At 40.1% G+C, this 20,974-nt stretch overlaps 1 pseudogene; it reads right to left on the bottom strand.

Annotated features, from left to right (window-relative positions):
* LOC148369595 (uncharacterized) overlaps positions 1-20,974 on the bottom strand; it is a 122,928-nt pseudogene that overhangs the window by 73,306 nt on the left and 28,648 nt on the right.

The raw sequence follows: 20,974 nt of genomic DNA, 5'->3' as shown, positions 1-20,974 counted from the left end.
TCCATCCATCCATTAGCTGCACCACTTATCCTCAGTAGGGTCGTGGGGGTGCTAGAGCCATCATACCAATGTTAATTTTCATAAAAATATCAGAGGTCGAGAAATTTGTATTCCTTTTACTTCATGGAATGAAATGAAATGATCTGCATTTATATAGCGCTTTTCAAGTCAATGAAGACTTCCCAAAGCGCTTTACAAAGTGCTTCACATTTACCCATTCACACACACTCACACACCAATAGCGGCCGTGCAGCCATGCAAGACGCCAACCTGCTTATTGAGGGCATTAGGGGTTCAGTGTCTTACCCAAGGACACTTTGACATGTAACACAGAGGAGCCGGGATTCGATCCTGCCATCTCTTTATCCCAAGGTGAGCGCTCTACCTCCTGAGTAAATGCCGCCATGTCTAGGAATCCATGTCTAGAACACGCCGCCTTGCTTGTCCGCGGTCTAGCTACTATGGGTAGCCAACACAACAAAAAATCACTATGTGTTTAGCGTAGCTCACAATTTAGTGAAGGCTTTCTAATCTATTGAAAGCCAAAAACACAATTTTCTGGTGTGGTCGCTAACAACAGTTAGTTGTTAAAAAAGTTAAAAAAAAATCAAACTGATCCAAATATATATAATTCACTTTCTCTAGGGATAAATGAGTACTGAATGAATGTGTAAAAAAATATGACTTACTTCAATACTTGAGGGAGTACTGGAAGTCATGTGCGATGACATTAGGGTCGCGTGCTGGAGAACATCCCGACAAGGCTAGACTAACAAGGCTGGCCTGGTAAGTAGAGGAAAAGGCTGTTGTTTGGTCACTGGACTCTACGGTGTAAGTTCCTCTTTCATTTTCCATTCACTGGCGGCTGAAAGGAGCCTTCCCACCGTTGATGAGTCGGGGACAGTTGTGTTTTGCGAGCATTTTCACCAGCCCTTGCAAACTCGATTATGTGTCTTGATGGCTTAGCTGGGCGACTTCCCGTCTGCAAGCTTGGACTACCTCTGCCAGCTTCTTCAGGACAGCCATCTGTAGCGCCCTTGGGACAGTACGGTCTTGCAGCCCGAGAGGATATGCTGAAGGATAGCATTGATGGTCCAACAGAGTCAATCCCTCAGGTGACATAACTTTCCGCCCGGGCTCGGGAAAGGATTATGTACGTCAGCACCAGCCTGAAAAAACTGACGGGAAAAGTTATCCTCCCTAATGTCCTTCGAGTCCAGGGGTAGGTGAGGGTGAAGTCAAAGCGGCTGAAGAACAGGACCCAATGGGCTTGCCTAGAGTTGAGCCTCTTTGCCCTCCTGATGTAGGCCAGGTTCTTGTCATCTGACCAAACGATGAATGGCTGATTCGCTCCCTACAGCTAGTGTCTACACTCCTGCAGGACCTAGTGGACTGCCAGAAGTTCCTTGTGCCCGACGTCATAATTCTTAGCTGCATCCAGGCGTCAGAAGAAATAGGCAAAGGGGTGGATCTTCTTGGTCTCTGAGTGCTGAGACAGGACAACCCTGTCAGAGGCATTCACTTGGATGATGAATAGACAAGAAGAAGTGGGTGAGCACCAGAACTGTGGTGGACAGATCCTTCAGCTGGAGAATCCTCACACAGCCTTGGGGGTCCAGGTAAAAGGTGTGACAGGGAAGTCAGAGCAGGGAGAAGGGCTGCCACTTGGCTGAACCCCCTTAAGACCCACCGGACAAAACCCGGTGAAGCCTGAAAAGCATAATAGCTAGGTCTGGTCCGTGGTCACTCTACCAGAGCATTAACCTTGGCACGGTCTGCCTGCATGCAGCCGCTCTCGATTACTTTTACCGAGATACATCACAGTGTCCAAATGGAAGATGCATTTATCTGCCTTGACCTAAAGGTGGTTTTCCAGGAGCCTCTCGAGAACCTTGCGGACATGCTGGTGGTGGTCTTCCAAGGAATTTGATAAAACTATGATGTTTTCCAAGTACACCAACACAAAAATATTCAGCATGTCCCGAAGTACATCATTGACAAGACACTGGAAAACAGCCAGGGCATTGGACAGTCCGAAAGGCATTACAGATTACTCAAAATGACAGGTGGGTGTTGAATGCCATATTTCACTCATCACCTTCTTGTATCCTTACAAGATGTTAGGCTTTGACGAAAGTCTAACTTAGTGAATACCCTTGCGTGGTTTAGTGGCTCAAAAGTGGAGCTAAAGAGGGAGAGACGTTGCCTATTCTTTACCGTGATGTAGTTGAGTGCGCGATAAACAATGCAAGGCCTCGGGCCGCCATCCTTCTTGGATACAAAAAAGAATCCTGCCCTGAGGGGAGGTGACAATGGTCCAACACCCGAGGCCAGGGATATAATTGCGCATAGCTTCCCTCTTCGGTAAGCAGATGTGATAGAGCCGCCCCATGGGAAGGACAGCCCCTGGAAGGAGCTCAATGGAAAAGTCATATGGCTGGTGAGAAGGGAGGGAAAGGGCTTTGTCCTTACTCAATCCCTGGGCTGGGTCATGATAAACTGAGGGAACACCAGTGAGGTCAGGAGGACAGGACACAGGCCTGGGTCGGGATAAGGCATAGCACAGACAGGCTATGCTCCAACCCAAGACCCACTCAGAGGTCCAAGAAATGTGGGGTTCGTGTCTCTCCAACCATCATATCCAATACGTGGGGTGCTGTTGAAGCATGTAAGACTAAGAAACTGATGGGATCAGAGTCATTACCAGAAAGGGTAGGGGGTTTTAGTGGAATGCAAAATGTCACCCAAAGGACGTCCACCTATGGCCCAGGGAGACAGAGAGTATTCAAGGGGAACTAAAAGAATCCCTGCCTGGCGGGCTACAGGAATATCCATCAGACTCTTGTCTGTACCCAAGTTAATGAGGGCACTGATGGACAGTGACTGTTTGTCCCAGGCAAAGGTACAGAGTCAAAAGTGATTGGGGGTAGGTCATGGCTGAGGTAAAGTAGCATTACTCACCAGGATGGCTCTTACGATAAAAGTGGGGGCAGTCGGAGGTAGCAGGCTAGGGTGAAAGGGCAAGACCCTGCTGGTAGAGGCAGCACCTGAGGTAATTGAGCTGCTGGGGGCTGAGGTGTTGCAATGGGTCCTTATCATACGGCGTTCCTGGAGACGTGTGTCTATCTTTAGGGCACCACAATGACAAAGGACAACATTTATTGAAATTCAAAGAAGTTTTACTGAATCTGAGGTCGTGGGGCAAGTGAGTAGCTAAGGACACACGCTTAGAAAAAATAAACAAACTGAACACCATTTGGGTGTTTTAAAAAGTGTGATTCAAAATATATTGAAATAAGAAAATGTGAATTGCGCATTGGAGCAATGGAATACGAAAAATAAATTCTTTAAGGAAAACATTCATACAATGAAGTCATTGATCAGCGAAACGGCTCCTCAAAGGAAAAAAAAAATACTTAGAGTATTGACATCTGGAAATTTGTTTACACTCATATCAGTCCCTGCGGGTAACATTTAACTTACTTTGCTTTAATATTAGCATAAACATGTGCAGGCGTGCAATGAGGGATGTCGGAGCGCGCTGGGCATGGAATTCATTCGGCACCGCTTGCGCTGAGACGGGAGGTCATTACCTTGCTGTAGGGGAAGTGGACACCAGTAATTAAGCAGACTTGCATCCCTACAACAAATAAATGCAATTTTACATTTTGTCTCGAGTGGTGCCCTCCAGGTCCTGAGCCAACAGCTGTGTTTTTCCTTTTTACAATCTCCATTCTGTAGTGGCCTGAGGACTAAAACCAAAACTGTCAAGGTTTGGGTCGGTTAAGACACAATGACAGGAAAATACAAGTAGCCAGGTACTGTAACTTTACTTGAATGCCAAATGGCAACTCCGGTGAAAAATATTTAGCAAGACGTCATTTTGTCAGCAAGCTCATTGAACACAAAATGGACAGGATAAGTAAATGATTTTAACCAATTAGAAAAGTCCTCCATAACAGTTAGATTTATAAATATTTTTTTAGGATCTTTCTTGGCTAAAAGATTGCAAAACACTTTGCTCAAGAATGTAATTTCAAAATTACACAGGTGTGGAGCGGCTAAATTTTCACACCTTTATCAATATTAGACTGTGTCTTTTAACACCTCAATTTGCACTTAATGAGTGTCTGGGGAGCTGATGATTGGTTCGCTCGTTTGCTTCAATTTTAAGTGGCCATTGTGGGATATGAATCGTTTGCCCTCATATATGTTTTACAATACTTTTTGTTCTTGATCTTAAAAGATTTTGGTGTAAATGTTTCATAAACCATTTTATCAAACTGTTTGGATAAAATAAAATACTGTACATCACACCGCTTAAACATCCTGAAAGTTGGTATACAGTCTGATTACACACCTAATGTCAAACCACAACTGGACTGTTTAAAGCTCTGGTTGTTAAAATAAACGCCTAATGAGTGTTACATAATGCAATAATTTTCTTTTGTCTGCTCACAATAAAGCTGAGTCAGCGAGAGACGGCGCTGGCCATTAATGTCAGTGTGGGACTCAAAAGTGCAAGAAATTTGTTGTACGCAAGTTGAAACCTCTGCGGCTTCAAAGGTCACCGCTTTGTGCAGGTTTGGGCGGGTCTGCAGCTAAAAATAAAATCCTGCCAAGAGCAGAGCACACAAAATGCATCAAGAGACATGGGATAACATGGAGTGTACACAAGAAAATGTATGATACCATTTTACTAATGTTTAGACTTCAGGATCAATCACATCATGTTGAGCATCGAAAATGACTTAGCTCTTACGCTTCCCCTTCCAATAATATTTACTAACGGAATTTAAAATGAAGAGTATCTAAATTGGGAAAGTTACTCATTCTATGTTTCCGCGTGACATATCTGCAGCATTAAACTGTCACCCCGGGGGTTCTTTTACATATCTGTACTACAAGATGTCAGCAGTAGGCAAAATGCATTACCTAACATAGACACGCTTACAAAAATCAGCTTTGACATGATCAACTCTTGCGTGAGAACAAGAGAAAATGTGGCGGTCTTTCTTGTAAACCTCCAGGTCAAAGTGTCATACCAGTGAATGCATCACACCTGCATTAGCCAAAGCGACGGCTTGAGTTTTAACTCAAGCAAATCTATTGCATATTTAAACCCAAATTCCTTTTATGCTCGTGTTGGTGCTTGTTTCTGCAAAAAACCTGATATATAATACATTGGACTCATCCGGAGGATTTCAAGATTGCACTCAGAAGTTTCAACGCCTCAGTAATAGTTCAATCTGAAGGTTTTCTAAAACTGTGTTCAAAAATATAAATGTTGAGTTTATACTTTGCCTTTTTCATACAAATTCCACCATCGTTCCTTGATTTGAAGGACGCTACTTACAAAAGTCAATTCCATTGAAGTTGGGAAAAAGTTTAAAATGTCAGTAAAATTAGAATAGAATGACTTGCAAACCTTTTCTAACCCATATTTAAATGAATACACCACAAAGACAAGATTATCCATGTTCAAACTCATAAACTTTATTTCCATAAGCAAATAATGATAAACTTAGAATTTTATAATTGCAACAAGTGCCAAAGTAGTTGGGAAAGGGGCTTCTTCACCATTGTGTTACATCACCTTTCCTTTTAATAACACTCAATAAACGTTTAGGAAGTGAGGAGACTAGTTGTTGAATCGTTGATAGTGGAATCCTTTCCCATTCTTGCTTTATGTACAGCTTCAGCTGTTCAACAGTCCGGGGTCTCCTTTGTCTTATTCTGCGCTTTATAATGCGCCACACATTTTCAATGGGAGACAGGTCAGGACTGCAGGCAGGCCAGTCAAGCACCCGCACCCTCTTACTACGAAGCCACGCTGTCGTGAGACGTGCAGTGTGTGGCTTGGCATTATCCTGCTGGAAGAAGCAAGGGCGCCCATGGTAAAGATTCTGTTTGGATGGCAACATACTTTGTTCCAAAACCTGAATGTACTTTTCTGCATTAATGGTGCCTTCACAGATGTGCAGGTTACCCATTCCTTGGCCACTCATGCACCCCCATACCATCACAGATGCTGGCTTTTGCACTTTGCGTGCATAACAGTCTGGGTGGTTCTGTTCTTCTTTGGACCGGAGGACACGACGTCCACAATTTCCAAACACAATTTGGAAAACTGACTCATCAGACCACAGAACACTTTTCCACTTTGTATCAGTCCATTTTAGATGGGCTCGGGCCCAGAGAACCCTGCGGCGTTTCTGGATGTTGTTGATGAATGGCTTACGCTTTGCAACATAAAGTTTTAACCCACACTTACGGATATAGCGTCGAACTGTATTGACTGACAGTGGTTTTCCAAAGTGTTCCTGAGCCCATGTGGTGATGTCCTTTACACATTGATGTCGGTTCTTAATGCAGTACCGCTTGAGGGCTCGGAGGTCACGGGCATTCAATAATGGTTTACGGCCATGCCGTTTACGCACAGTGATTTCTCCAGATTCCCTGAACCTTTTCACAATATTATGGACTGTAGATGATGATATCCCTAAATTCCTTGCAATTGTACTTTGAGGAATGTTGTTTTTAAACTGTTCAACAATTTGCTCACGCAGTTGTTCACAAAGAGGTGAACCTCGCCCCATCCTTGCATGTGAATGACTTAGCTTGTTCGGGTCTCCCTTTTTTATACCCAGTAACAACTCTCACCTGTTGCTAATTCATCTGTTCACCTGCAAATAGTTGGTTGATTTCCATTCATCCACTTTCTGAGTAGTTATTGACACCTGTCCCAACTATTTTGGCACGTGTTGCTGTCATCAAATTACAGAGTTGATGATTTTCTCCCAAAACAATAAAGTTTATGAGTGAAGACAATAAATATGTTGTCTTTGCTGTGCATTCATTTAAATATGGGTTGAAAAGAATTTGCAATTTACTTGGATCAATTTTTATTTGCAATTAACACACTTTCCCAACTTCATTGGAATTGAGTTTTGTAAGATGATAAGCCAATTTTGCTTCCATAACTACTTTGTTTTGTACTGCAAAGTTTTAGGACAATTTAGGTCTCACAATTTGTGGGTGTGACGAATGTTCCCTCCTTTCTCTGTTTGGAATCTCAACCTTTCAAAAATTAGAGTCTATAGAACTCCCTTAGCACAAAAGGGCATTTTGTTGAGCTTTTAGCAGTATGAATTCTCTCAAAACAGTGCTTAGTTGTAAAGTATACAGGTATAGTGTATATATAGTGATAGTGATAGTACATGCACGTGCCACAGAAGCCGCTTGACAGAGGCTGCTGATGATTTCAGCCTGAAGATGGCGTCAGCAGGTAGAATATTTTTAAGTTACGAACATCACCTTTAAAGCTAAAAAAATCCTGTATGGTCTTTGTAGAAAGATCTAAAAAATGATGGGCAAAAAACCTTAAGGAACCTGAGCTGTTTTGCAAGAAAGAATGGGCAAATATTTCTGTTTCAAGATGTGAAGAACTTGTAGCAACACCCCAAAAAGACTTGAGTCTGAGATCGCAGCAAAAGAAGGTTGTACAAAGTATCAACTGAAGGGGGTAATTTTTTTTACAAAACCAACTTTTCCATATTTCTTTGTTTAGCACATTATAAAATTTTGAATAAATTAAATACTTTGTGTTTTTCATCTGTTAATATGAAGCCTGAACTATGGCAATATGTGAAAAAGTTTTTGGGGGCCTCTACTCTAGCAGAGTACTGTATAGTTTGCTTGAGCTTGAGAATATATGCAAGCAATTTTGTGTACTTGCAACCCTTCAAAAAAAAAAAAAAACAATGTCGATGTTTCGTCTTTTTTTAAGGGTAGCTTTATTTTCCAAATTGAAAAAAAACTTCAGTTGCCCTAGGGATACCGCAGATTCATTTCTGTGGGGGTATCTGTGAATAGATAGTATCCGGCTCCACAGGAGAAAAAAAGCACTCATTCTGTTTTTCTTTATCACTTTTTCCTTTAACATTCATACACTTTCATTTCCACCAATGATTTGCACGGCGTCTCGATGTATGTCATGATTGGCGACATAAATAACATTGGGGCTGTGCAATGCAGACAAGCCTCTTTTAGCCTTAGAAACACGGTCACAGGTTGTCATGCATGTCTTCACGTGCGACGGCAGCACGCTTCAGCTCGCATGAACCCAAACGGAGCACGACGGTGCAAACATCTGTCTTGTAAGTCATTAGTACTCCACCACCGCAGTTAGAATTAAAAGGATGTGGGATTCGTGGATGGCTGCGTATCTGTTAAGTGAAAGTGAGTCATTTTGTAACATTGTTGGTGTCGTTTGTTTGTGTAGTAAAATCCGGCATTAGAGGTAAATGAATTCCTAACATACTTACAAAGAAAGATTCCTTGCTCGTAGTTCGGACAACTTAAGTAGCATTGGTAGACTTGAGGAGGTCTCAGTTGGTAACAACTCCAAGTTTGATAATAAGTTAGGCAATTTAGTGTAAAGATAGATTTAGCTTTAATTCATTGGTACGCCTAGGGGAATTCACTTCCATTGAACACAAAAACAAAAACGGAATGACAAACATGAAAGTGGGACATTTAGAGCAAACTGATGCGATGGGTCAGCGGGGCCTGTTGTTTAGAAAGCTAATGGCAGACGGGATCAGGCTTTTCTCGAGAAGGATCCTACTAAATCTTATTGTTCTGTATCTGCGCCCTGACAGTAGCAGTATAAATAATGGTGTAGTGGGTGAGTGATATCCTGGACTATTATGTTTGCCAGTTGGAGGACAGACCTGTTATTTAAGTCTAAGAGGTTGGATGTGGGTAGGACAATGCTTTTAGCTGCGGTGTATGTAATACGTGTGACTTTGGTCCAGTTTGTTTCAGAGAGCATTGTGAAAAAACATGTAGAGCAATACAGGGAGAATGGTTGAATAATGCTAGGGTATAGTTGTAAAAGGAGAAAAAGGTGCAACATATAGTCCTTTGACTTTCGGGATGACTGACAGTCTTTGTTGACTCTTTGGTTTTTTGAAAATTTGGGAGTAAAGTTTCAATGCCCAATACGATTTTGCCCATCATGCTTTGAACGAGTGTAGGTGATTAGCAACAATCATTTGACTGTTGATGGTAGTTTCTTATCTTGAATAAATTTGCCACTCCCCAATTTAGTTCAATACTATGTCTCTGAGAAATTTGACGTTATTACAGTACACCTTTGGTGAATAAATAATTAAGTCAAACTCCAGATGGTGCTCGGCTGTTTTTAATTGTATGCAGATTAGGGTACCACGACCATGGTGACAATTATGACATTGTAACATGTTTTACATTTAATTCCTGATTAATATTTTAATGGCTGTAAATTCAACACTAAGGACTCAGACATGTAGACCTTCACGTCTGGCACACTTTATATCTGCCGACGGGCAAGCCGTATTTTTTGCTTGTTATTCTTAAGATGCACTTTAACAAGTGTGGCACAATCATTGATATGATGGGAGGAGAAACTGATTTGCAAAAGTTTATGCAGAAGGCTTGAACCGGGCAAAAGATATATAGGAATAACTGCAAGCTGTTCATCCTTCTGATGTAAATTTGGAACCCAGTCACTGCTTTTCTCCCTGAACATATGTGTCTCTGTGCTCCTGGACGGGAATATTTTTTTTAATTAAAAAAACATGCGCCAGTATGCACACAAAAATTTGGGAAATTCCACCCTATGCTGCAGTGTGCTGTATCTCGGAAATATCAATTAAATATGCTTTGCATGTTCAAGTTCATATTGTCTTTTTCCCCATATCATGGCATCCATCCATCCATCCATCCATTTTCTGCACAGCTTATCCTCTGTCGGGTCGCGGGGGTCCTGGAGCTCATCCCAGCTGTCTCTGGGCAGTGGGCATGAGGAAACTCCGACTGGTTGCCAGCCAATCGCAGGGCACGCAGAGACAGACAATTCACCTGCACTTTAACACCTAGAGACAATTTTTGAAATGTGGGAGTAAAATGGAGTGCCCGGAGGAAACCCACAGAAGCATGGGGAGAACATGTAAACCCCGCACAAGAAGGCTGGTAGCTGTATTTGAACCCATGACCTCGGAACTGTGCCACTCAGCTGCGGTGGTGCCCACGTCATGGCATATTACTTTTAAAATGTGCATGTTGAAAATAAATTGGGCAACACGGAATCCCTGGGGAAAAAAAGTTAACTTTTCGGCACAGCAACAAATAAACTGTAAAATACCAGAATAAACTTTAAATTTATTGTGTTTATATAAAACTAAACGTGAAACACGGGAAAATCTGAAATAATATATATACAAGATAAACTATCAAACACAAAATAATTATAACTTTTTATATACTTAACAAATGTAAAGTCTACAATACAGAATCCCTGAAAAAAACATTTTGCACCTTCAAAATAAAGAAAGCATCTAAAGGGATCCGGCTCCTGTTGATCACTTCAAAGAGCTGGCTCACTGAGCCATAACGTTCGGAAATGACACATCACTAGTCTTTTTAAAAGAAGGTTGTTGAATTAGCATTATGGGCCATATTTTGCAGGAAATGATCATACAAAAAAAACAATTGAAAACACAAAAAGCTAAAGGACATCATTATTTTTGACATTATTCAGTCCCTTGGAAGTAAAGGGGGTTGCCATAGCAACAGCATCATTTTTAGAAACCTATTACAAAAACAGGAGTCCCGAATATTCTACGGTAACTTTGAGAATCGTTATTTTTTGTGTACCTACAAAAAATGGCCAAAATGAGGATTCATTTTTAATTTTTTGTTTGACATTATCAAAACAAAACTGACAGTCTCCCGCCCTCACCTCTGGATGAAAACGAACAACAATAACAACAACAAAACAGGTAAAATTATTAACACATTTAAGCCTTTAAAATGGAATTCAAGTTGTAATTTGCTATTGCATGGAAACAAATCCAAATTGTATAGAAAAGGTTTTAAGAGAATATTGTTTTCTCCTACAAGAGCACAGTTTATATCGTAGTTTCTTCAAGGCTAAAATAGACAAAAAAATGTTTTCACTGTAGTTACCCTATAGGTAGTAGCTGTGGAAAATTATGAATCTCAGTGCCCATAATAAAGCTAAACGCTTAAGTATTTGCTTGCAGTTTCGAAACGTTGTGACAAAGGGGAAGACACGGGGAAGATACAGTACCTAGACGGAAAGTTCTGGTCGCAAACGTAAGGGAGCACCTTGAAAATCTGTACTTATCGTAAGTGATGATATGTCCATGACCAGAAAATATGAACTAATTTGGCAGGTGCATGACTGCTTCATGGACCACTTTTTGGTAGACCATTTTCAGAACAGATGTCCCTTGAACGATGTATGTGATGCGTACCTAGCATTAGTTAAAAATGTCTTAAATAATATTTGATAAAGTATAAACAAGTGTCAGACTTTGTTGCCATATGCCATCGGAAAGGTATGACCCCAGATTTCCTCCCTGAACATTTTAAATTTAAACCAAATATCACATTTTAATTCTATATCAATTTATAGATCGTCAATATCTTTTTTTCAATAAATATAAAGTTATGGCAGTGTATCCAAGCAGTTTTTGGGTGGTAGAAATAAAAAAGGAAGAAAACATTTCTGTTGTAAAGTAGAAGAGTAGAAAACTACCCGGACACTTAACAAAACGTTCACCAACAAAACAACACCAGGGTGAGCACATTTACCATTGATACTGAACTCAAAACACTTCCTGACAGCTTTGACGGGACAGGTTTGATTTTACACATCAATCAGAAGGCACATACAGATGCCCCAACTCCATCCAAACTTCAAAGTCAGTTAAGTGAATCCGCTCACAGTTCATGGATCCCTTGACTGCCTGGGTCGTCGGGGAACTATTTCCTTTGGTGTATCATGGGTGAAGTACCCCAATCCAGGATTGCATTTACCGAATGTACTGTATCGTGCAGTTTAGTCCACATGAATTTAAAGTACATGATATTATTTTTTTTCAGAATGGATGTGCGGTCGTTGCTGTGTTCAGGTACCTGTCATTTCTTTCTTCTGCCCAGTACACTTGGCTCATTGAGGATGTGGATTATATCCCACTTTTGGCAAAACATATGAATTTTGAGTGAACTTGATTGAGCTAATTCTCTATTGTCTAGTGGTCTAACTAAATCTAAATTTGGGTTTAGATGTTAGGATGGCCGAGTGGGCTAAGGTTCTGTGTTCAGGTTGCACTATCCCTAAGGATGTCAGCTCCAATCACTCTTCTGACAACATTCATACACAAGCAAAGTGAGTTTATCTCATGCTGTATTCTCCAGTGCAGTTCGTTGCCCATTAAATTAAATTCGGTTTGGAATATGTCAGGATGGTGGAATGGTCTAAAAATATGTGTTTATGTACAGTCCCTCTGTGGGCATGGTTTCAAATCTCGCCTTTGAGCTTGATTATTTTTGAGTGAACTGTCTTAATCTAATACACTACAGTCCAGTGCAGTTCAGCCTACATCAATCTAGGGTGTTTTGCTTTTATATGTAGATTAAAATGTACATACATTTAAAATACATTTGAAATTTATGTCAGGATGGCTGAGCAGTTAGAAGAGCTGCATTCAGGTCCCAGTCTCTCGTAAGGTAGTAATCTCAAACTGAGTTCATCAGTGTTGTATTCTTCAGTGCAGTTTGGTCTAATTTAAAGTACATTTCAAGCATATGTTGGAATGGCCAAGCGGTTTTAGGTGCTGTGTTCAGGTTGCATTCCTAATCCCTCTTCTGACAAAAATTATATACGAGCAAACTAAATGTATCCACTTATGTACTTTTGCGTGCAGTTTGGTCTACGTAAATGTAAAGTTCATTTCAAATATATGGATGGTGGTATAAAGCGCTGCAATCAGGTTGCAGTCTCCCTTGGGTTGTATATTTAAATCCCAGTTCAGACAAAAATCAATATATGAACAAACTGAATTGATCGTATTCTGCACTGTCCAGTGCATTTCAGTGTACACAATTTTAAAGTACACTTGAAATATGTCAGAATGGCTAGTTGCTCAATTGTAATTTTTAAAATAATAACAAATAAGAAATGTTGAGGATTTTTTCATGATGCCCTACACTAACTTTAAAAAGAATTATGAATGCAATACATGGATTACAAATGAAAATAGAATGAATCAGCAGAAGAAAACCCGCAAAGTAATGAGATAACATTCTACACAAACACACGCGATTCATTTAGTCGCCTGCTCCGGTTATGCTGCATGAGGACCAGCTGTCTTGCCTCCAGCAGCACAGTAAGGAACCTTGGAGTTACCTTTGATCAGGTTGCATCCTTCAACTCCCTCACACGACAAACTGCTAGGACAATATTTAATCCCCCCTTTTCTCACTGGAATTCACCCAATAAAATTTATAAATCCTATTACTTGCTAATGCTTTTATCTCCCTCTACATTTTTCCTCTGCAGCTTTTGAGATTTTTCACCTGGATGGTTGTAGCTATTCATTAACCGGCTGCTCCAGCTCGTCCCTGAAAATGATCCAGACGGTAGAAAATGGTATTGCCCGAGTAGTGATGAGAGTACGGCAGAAAATAATATATCTACAGTCAGCCAACTATAACACCATTACACTGGTTATAATGGTTTATTTTGGGGGGATCAGTAACACCAATGAAGGCATTATTAACTTTAATTGGTCTAGGTATTATCGGACGAAGTGAAACGTGAGGATCATGAACAAAGATAAAGTCAACAACCAGAAAAGTAGTGATGATTAACCTCAAATGGTGGCAAGGCTTAAACAATGAGAAACAACACATCTTCTGGCAGTAATCATTTGCAGATCTATAATGGACTTGCCCTCCAACCTAACGCTTAACACCTAACACACACACACATATATATACATATATATATATATATATATATATATATATATATATATATATATATATATATATATATATATATATATATATATATATATATATATATATATATATATATATATATCATATATATATATATATATATATATATATATATATATATATATATATATATATATATATATATATATATATATATATATACTATTACATACACTCCTAATCAGTGCAACTTCTGCCGTCACTCAAACAGTGACTGTAGCCTTCAACCAGGAGAAGATGTCGTCAGGTGGTGTCCAACCGTCACTGGGCGTTTCAACCCTTAACCACAACACCCTCGAGTTGGCGGGCCAGCAGTGATGGCCAGTCACTGCCCATCTTCTCCTGGTCCCCAGCTAAACTCCTCTCTACTACTCCAGAGCCAGCAAGAGGCTCTCTCCACGGCTTCCCCCACCCTTTTAGGAAGCTGCCTTCCTCTCCCTTCCACTTATTCCCAGCGCTGTTAATGTGTCCCATACAGACTGTGCTGGGAAGCCCAGCACCTGACCTCCACTGGGAATAGCCAGGTCTGCCATCCCTTGTCCCTGCACTGTTGGACCAGTTCTTGATATTTGGAGTTTTTTCTTTCATGGGGTTCGCTGCACCCTTCTTCCCACGGTACAGTTAGCTCAATCAAGATGATTTTTTTAGCCTCTTCTGACCAAATCATGATGTCTGGCCTCAAGGAAGTTTGGACTACCTGGGGAAAGTGTAATTTCCTTCCCAGGTCCACCCTCATCTCCCACGCTGATGCTGTTTGCAGGAGTCTCTTTTTGGTCTGTTTGGAGGATGCTGGTTTCTCCCCTTCCCTGACGAACTGGATGGAATATATTGGACTGGGTTGAGGTTGGTGCTTCTTCCGCCTTTCCTGCTCCAAGATGTAACCCAGTGCACCGAGGACCTTGTCATGGCGCCATCGTTATCTGCCCTGGCTAAAAGCAACCTGGCATCCTGCCAGAATATGCGCCAGTGTCCCCCTCCCACCACATAGCCTGCACGTTGGGTCCTCCCTCAACTCCCACCTGTACAGGTTGGCTGGTGTTGGAAGGGTGTCGTACACAGACCGGAGCAAAAAAAGAGATCTGGAACGCTTCCAACCTCCAGAGTTCTGGCCACGTGATCCTTCGCTTTGGTAGGTCTCACTTCGTCCAGGCTCCTTGGACTCCAAGCTGCACCACCCTGGATCACCTGCCTTCCTCCTCCAGTTGAGGGACCTCGGCCTGCACCATGTCTCTCCTCTGCCTTGGATCAGCTCTTGACGATTGCTGGAAATGAGTAGACCCTAGTCCCTGATGCCTTATGCATGCATTTCCGATGACATCTCTCAACCTCAGGCTGCCTTCTGCCTGATGTACTTGGCTGTCTGCTGGCCATTTACGTCCCGATCTTGCAATCACGCCGCGCCCCTAACCATCTCGTCGCTGGAATCTTTGAGCATCATGAAAGCCCTACACTTGGCCACCTTGAACTCTTCCACTACCGAAGACAGGGGAATCTGCAGCTGCCCCGACCTGATGTAAAGCCCTAATGATGTAAAGCTTGGTGGAATCCCAAGCCACCTGCGCAGATGTTTACTTGCCTTCCTCTCAATTCCTTCGACCGCCGTCATAGAGATTTCACAGATCGTTAGCAGCCACAGCAGTCTTGGTAGCAGACCGTACTGGAACAACCAAGTCTTGAACGTGCCTGGTAGTCCTGATCGCTCAATCCTTTGCAGCTACTCATTACCCTGCTCTGCTGTCCTGAGAACGCTGCCGCTCTCGCCCAGAGATGAATCGTACCACTTTCAGAGGCATTTCACGGGGTTATCTTTGATTGATGGTATGTTTTCTCTTTGGATTCGAAGTTGAAACCTGCTTCTGACCTTCCCACTCCTGATCACCATGCTTTTTGACTTTCTAGACTTGTATTTCATCCGAGCCCAGGTTTCTACCTCGTCAAGTGCCTTCAGGATCCATCTTGCTTGCACTCGTCTCCTTCACCGCGGCAATGATGAGTAGATTCATGCCCATAACAAACAGGATGGGGGAGATGGTGCAACCCGTGACGATCCCCTTCTCCAAATCTTGCCACTGGGTGGTAAACTGGGTGGTTTGGAACCGAAAGTTGAATCCACTGAAGTAGGAGGTGATCATTCCCTTTATGTGCTGTGGGATATGGTAATGCTTGATGAGATCATGGGGAATTGACCCATATGCATTGGCCAAGTCTAGCCAGACGACTGTTAAGTCTCCTTTGCTTTCCTTGGCCTCGTGGATCAACTGGGTGATGATGCTTGTGTGCTCCAGACATCCAGAGGACCCTGGGATGCAACCTTTCTGGATTGATGTGTCAATATATTTGTTCTTGACCATGTACGTTGTAAGCCTCTGTGCCAGGACTGAGAAGAAGATCTTACATTCAACACTTAGTAGAGAAATGGTTCGGAATTGGCTTATGTCAGATGAGTCTTTTTCCTTGCTCAAAGCACCCATTCGCTCTCTTCCAGGATGTTGGAATTATGCTCTTTATCCAAATTCTCCGCAGTAGCTTCCACAGCCTCCGTAGAAGCATTGGACACTTTGCAAGGTATACCGCTGGGTCCTGGGGTAGATGATGACCGGGCTTTTTTACCAACGTCCTGGAATTCTCTCCATGATGGCTCCTTAGTGTTGAGCTTCTGTTCCGGGGTTTTGCTGCTTCCAATCCTCAGATGGATGTCCAAGGCTTGGCTTCGAAAGGTGTCACTGTGACTTTCTTTAAGGAAACCTTCTACCGTTTCTTTTGGGCTGGTCAGTTTCCCTGATCTTGCTTCCCCCAACAAGGTTTGGGTGAACTTGTACAGGTTCTTAGTGAACTGAGCACGTTTGACCTCCGTTCCCTTTCTCAGTCTCCGAGACCTCTTTGCCCTTCTTAGTCTGCACAACTGTCCTCGAAGTCCAGTGGTCAAGTCTTTTATGCCCTCCTTCTCTCTTGGACTGGCATGTTTGTACTCCAAGTTGAGAGCCTTGATTTCCCTTCTCAACTTCTTGATCTCTTGTTCCCTTCTGTTGGACTGTTCTGAACACACACACACACATACACACATACATACATATATATATATATATATATATATATATATATATATATATATATATATATATATATATATATATATATATATATATATATATATATATATATATATATATATATATATATATATATATATATATATATATATATATATATATATATATGTATATATATGTATATATATATATATATATATATGTATATGTATATATATATGATATAATAATCTTGTAAAATTGCTGCTGCTAAATGTAATGGCACTTATTTTTATTGCACTACCGTTACAATGCACGATTCTTCTTCATTGCATTATTATCATAACTTGGGCCAACTTTTAAGCACAATTATGTAATTTTTTAAGCATGTTCAGCATGCTAATTATTGTTTTTTTTTCTCTTCAACGTCTTTATATTACATGTTTTACCTTGGAGTGCCATAACTAATCTTGCTGCTTAGGATGTTTCACAACTTTGACATCAATGGCAATAATGACAATTCTAATTCTAAATGTAAAAATCTTTTGCCTCTACATGCCCACACTTTCTTGTGTAAATATTGCGTAAATTATCCTTTATATTTTTTGTTTTTTTATTCTCCCAGTAAAATGTAAAACTGAAGTGCCACGTCCAATTTCGTTGTCACAATATGTTCAACCCATTTTGTAACAATGCTAATAACGTTATATTCTATTCTATTCTCTTCTATTCTATTTTCGATTTAAAAGTCTTCAACATGTCTCTGTTTTGTGGTTGGACATGTTACTTTGTAGTTTTTATTCTGAAAAAAAAAGCTCTATGTTGATTCATTCTTTAATAATATAGTTTGTCTTTTCACCAGTTAATGCGCTGCCATTTCCACTAGCATGAGAATTACTGCCGAGCAGGTGCCACTTGCTCTGGGATGGTTTGGTTTGTGATAATTTTGACAAAGCAAAGATGTGAGTATGGCTTTCTTCTATGAAAAACACTGTTAATTTTGTGTGCCAATAGAACATTGACGAGGCCATGATTGGTAAAAAAACAGGAAAATCCGAACTCATCATTCTAGTAGTGTCACAGTTCGTTATGCCAGTTTTTGTGTTTCATATCACTTTAAATATTACCTCATGTTTAGTAGAAGTAATTAAAAAAAAAAAAAAAGAATCCAAACTCATTACTCCAGTTGTGCCACATTTCATAACAGCCAAGTTGTATCCATTAGTAATGGGATATCCAGCTCTTCCTTGAGAACAGTCTCTTTTGGCTAGAAGAGCCGGCTTTTTCGGCTCCCAAACGGCTCTTCACGTCATTTATGATGCTTTAATCTATATATTACCTATTGTTTTGTAAACGACTTTAAAGAGGGGATAAATAAAGCAAAACAGACAAAAATAGAAAAAAAGAAACAAAACAGTAAACTAAGGTTAATAACTGGTGAAAAAAAAGAAGAAACTCAAAGAAGAAAGCTTGGAAAATTTAAACAAAGCAAAAATTAAAATAAAAGAAAAAGGCGTAAAAAAAGAGAAAAAAAGAAGAACCAAAACAAAAAAAGAGGTTAAAAGCTCAGAGAAAAAGAAGCAAAAGAAGAAAAAAAGCATGAAAAAAAGACTTTTAATCAACATATTACCAATCGTGTTGTAACATTATGCATAACATTATTTTTTTAATGTATAAGTTGACTAAATTATAATATCATTATTTTTTTCACTCCAAAGTGACATCTGAACTCATTTAAACGTTTTACCTTTTTTATACAAAGCATCTTTAAAGTCAAACAACTCAGAAGCTAAAAAATAAACAACAGAGTAAAATGTAAATTAAACATATTGAATTTACAGGACATCAAGAAATACATTGTGAATTACAAGAATGAACTTTAAAGGTGTTACGTAAAATAAGCTAATCATAAGACACATTATCAATGATTAACACAGCTAATATTAAAGTATTAGCACAGCTACATAAAAAAATATAAAATAAAAAACAATTTTAAAAATCAATTTTTCACCAACTCTAGAGTCAACAAAATGGAAACCATGGAAAAAATGCATATTGACCAATCAAAAGGGATAAAAAGTGTTTCATAGGGAGCCTGCTCCTGTCATTCAGTTCAAAGAGCTCGCAAATGACTTCACATTTATGCAGTTTTTGTGCATTTCAAATTTAGCTGACGTTTAGTGTTGTTTTTTATGGAAAAGGACCTCCTTTTAATGAAGGTCAAACCATTAGTTTTATTTCAAACAAGATTCCTGCGGACATGTTGAAGTGCAACATTTCTCAAAACATTCTGGCTCCTTGTCTTTGTAAATATTGTAAATGTCGGGGTCACCAAAATATTTGCGTGGACAATCCGTCTCCCACCATGTGTTCAAAGAAAAAAAGGGCTGAAGAGAGCAGTTCAGTTGAGGATTGTTTATTACAAAGAAACAAAACAAGAAATCAACAGAATATTCTGGGCTAGTGACAATCAGGACAAATACGCATCGAGAAATGTCTGACCACTGTTTTATATGAGAGGGTCGTGGATTGACAAAATCAAAACTTAACTGGAAAATAGAATGGGCAGCAGGGCGGTAGAGTGGTTAGCACGTACGCTGCACAGTTTTTAGGTCATGAGATTGAACCTCCTTTGTGGAGTTTGCATGTTCTCCCCATGTTTGCGTAGGTTTCCACCGGGCACGCCGGTTTCCTCCCACATTCCAAAAACATGCATGTCAGGTTAATTGGCCAGTCTGAATTGTCCCTAGAGGTGAATGAGTGAGTTAGTTGTCTGTTTCTGTGTGCCCTCAAACTAGCTGGCAACCATTTGTGAGTATCCCCTGCCAACTGCCCGAAGAAAGCTTGGATGGGCTCCAGCACTCCCGCCACCCTACTGAGGATAAACGGTGCAGATAATGGATGGATGGAAAATGTGACTTAACAGGAATGGGATTTTCCTGTTTTCAAGTAAGGGAGTGACATCTTCACAATAAACTTTGGTTAAGACTGGATCTGACTGGATTCTGCAGATGGTATGATAAGTGTACGTCAGTCTTAGGCTTATCAGAACACGAGGAAACATTGATGGGAAGGTAGTAAATGAAAGGATACACTGACACATCGAATAAATACAGCAAGTAAATATTTCATTTACACATGTAGATAAGAAAAAAGTGTACTTCTAACAACTATATATGAATATTATGATTATTAAAGTAATAATGTGATCATTAAATAATAAAAGTAATAAAGCTGAAAAAACAATGGTTGAATAATCTCACACTATACTGTTTGTCACCATATTACCTTGTCTTTTTAATCATAAGCACTTACTTGTGCTATTGCATCATAAAATATAAAAGAAAAATATCTTGAATGCAGAAATTGTGCGTGTTCCTTTGTGACTTGTGCGATGAAATTGCTTTTCTGTAGATTTGAGTAAATGTGTGAAGCTTTCTATGTTTAACAATGCTTAATTGCCCTTTTTGTGGAAATTCAAACTCAGCATTACTTTGCTCGACTTCATTTGGAGAACTTCCAATTCCTAATTTGGTAGTCTATATCCCGTTCATCACATGCATTATTTAGAAAACTATTTAAAATCATTTAGAGCAAGTTATTTGACATTGTTTGTGCGACATGATTTGTCTCTTGGCGAATCAATTGTGAGTAAGTGAAAGAAAGGCGACTGTTAAAAGGCCCACAGTACTGATTAACTGTCATTGGGCTCTTTTAAACTCGGAAATCATCCGTACTCCAATAATGCATTCGTATGCGCGTACCCGCTACTCTATTGTATTCGATACTGTCTCTTAGCACAAGGCACTATTTCAGTATATCAAGGGAGTGCTAAACATTGCTGGGGGAAACTTTCATGGTATATAAACACAAATAATTGTTCAAATAAATCTTCATGATGCAGCTAAGTTCATATACTACAGATGGAGACCCAAATGCTTTAATTCTGTCACATGCAATATTTTTTCACCACCCCTGAGCAACAGTATTGATTTGGTGATTTATGTATTTATTTCTGGCTCCTGGGCATCCCTGACATCTTTCTTTCTTTCTTTCTTTCTTTTCTT

Source organism: Urocampus carinirostris, chromosome 3 (assembly GCF_059441175.1).
Source record: "Urocampus carinirostris isolate Australia breed hairy pipefish chromosome 3, RoL_Ucar_1.0, whole genome shotgun sequence".
In the NCBI taxonomy this organism is placed as follows: domain Eukaryota; kingdom Metazoa; phylum Chordata; class Actinopteri; order Syngnathiformes; family Syngnathidae; genus Urocampus; species Urocampus carinirostris.
This window is presented reverse-complemented; position numbering and strand designations above follow the sequence as displayed.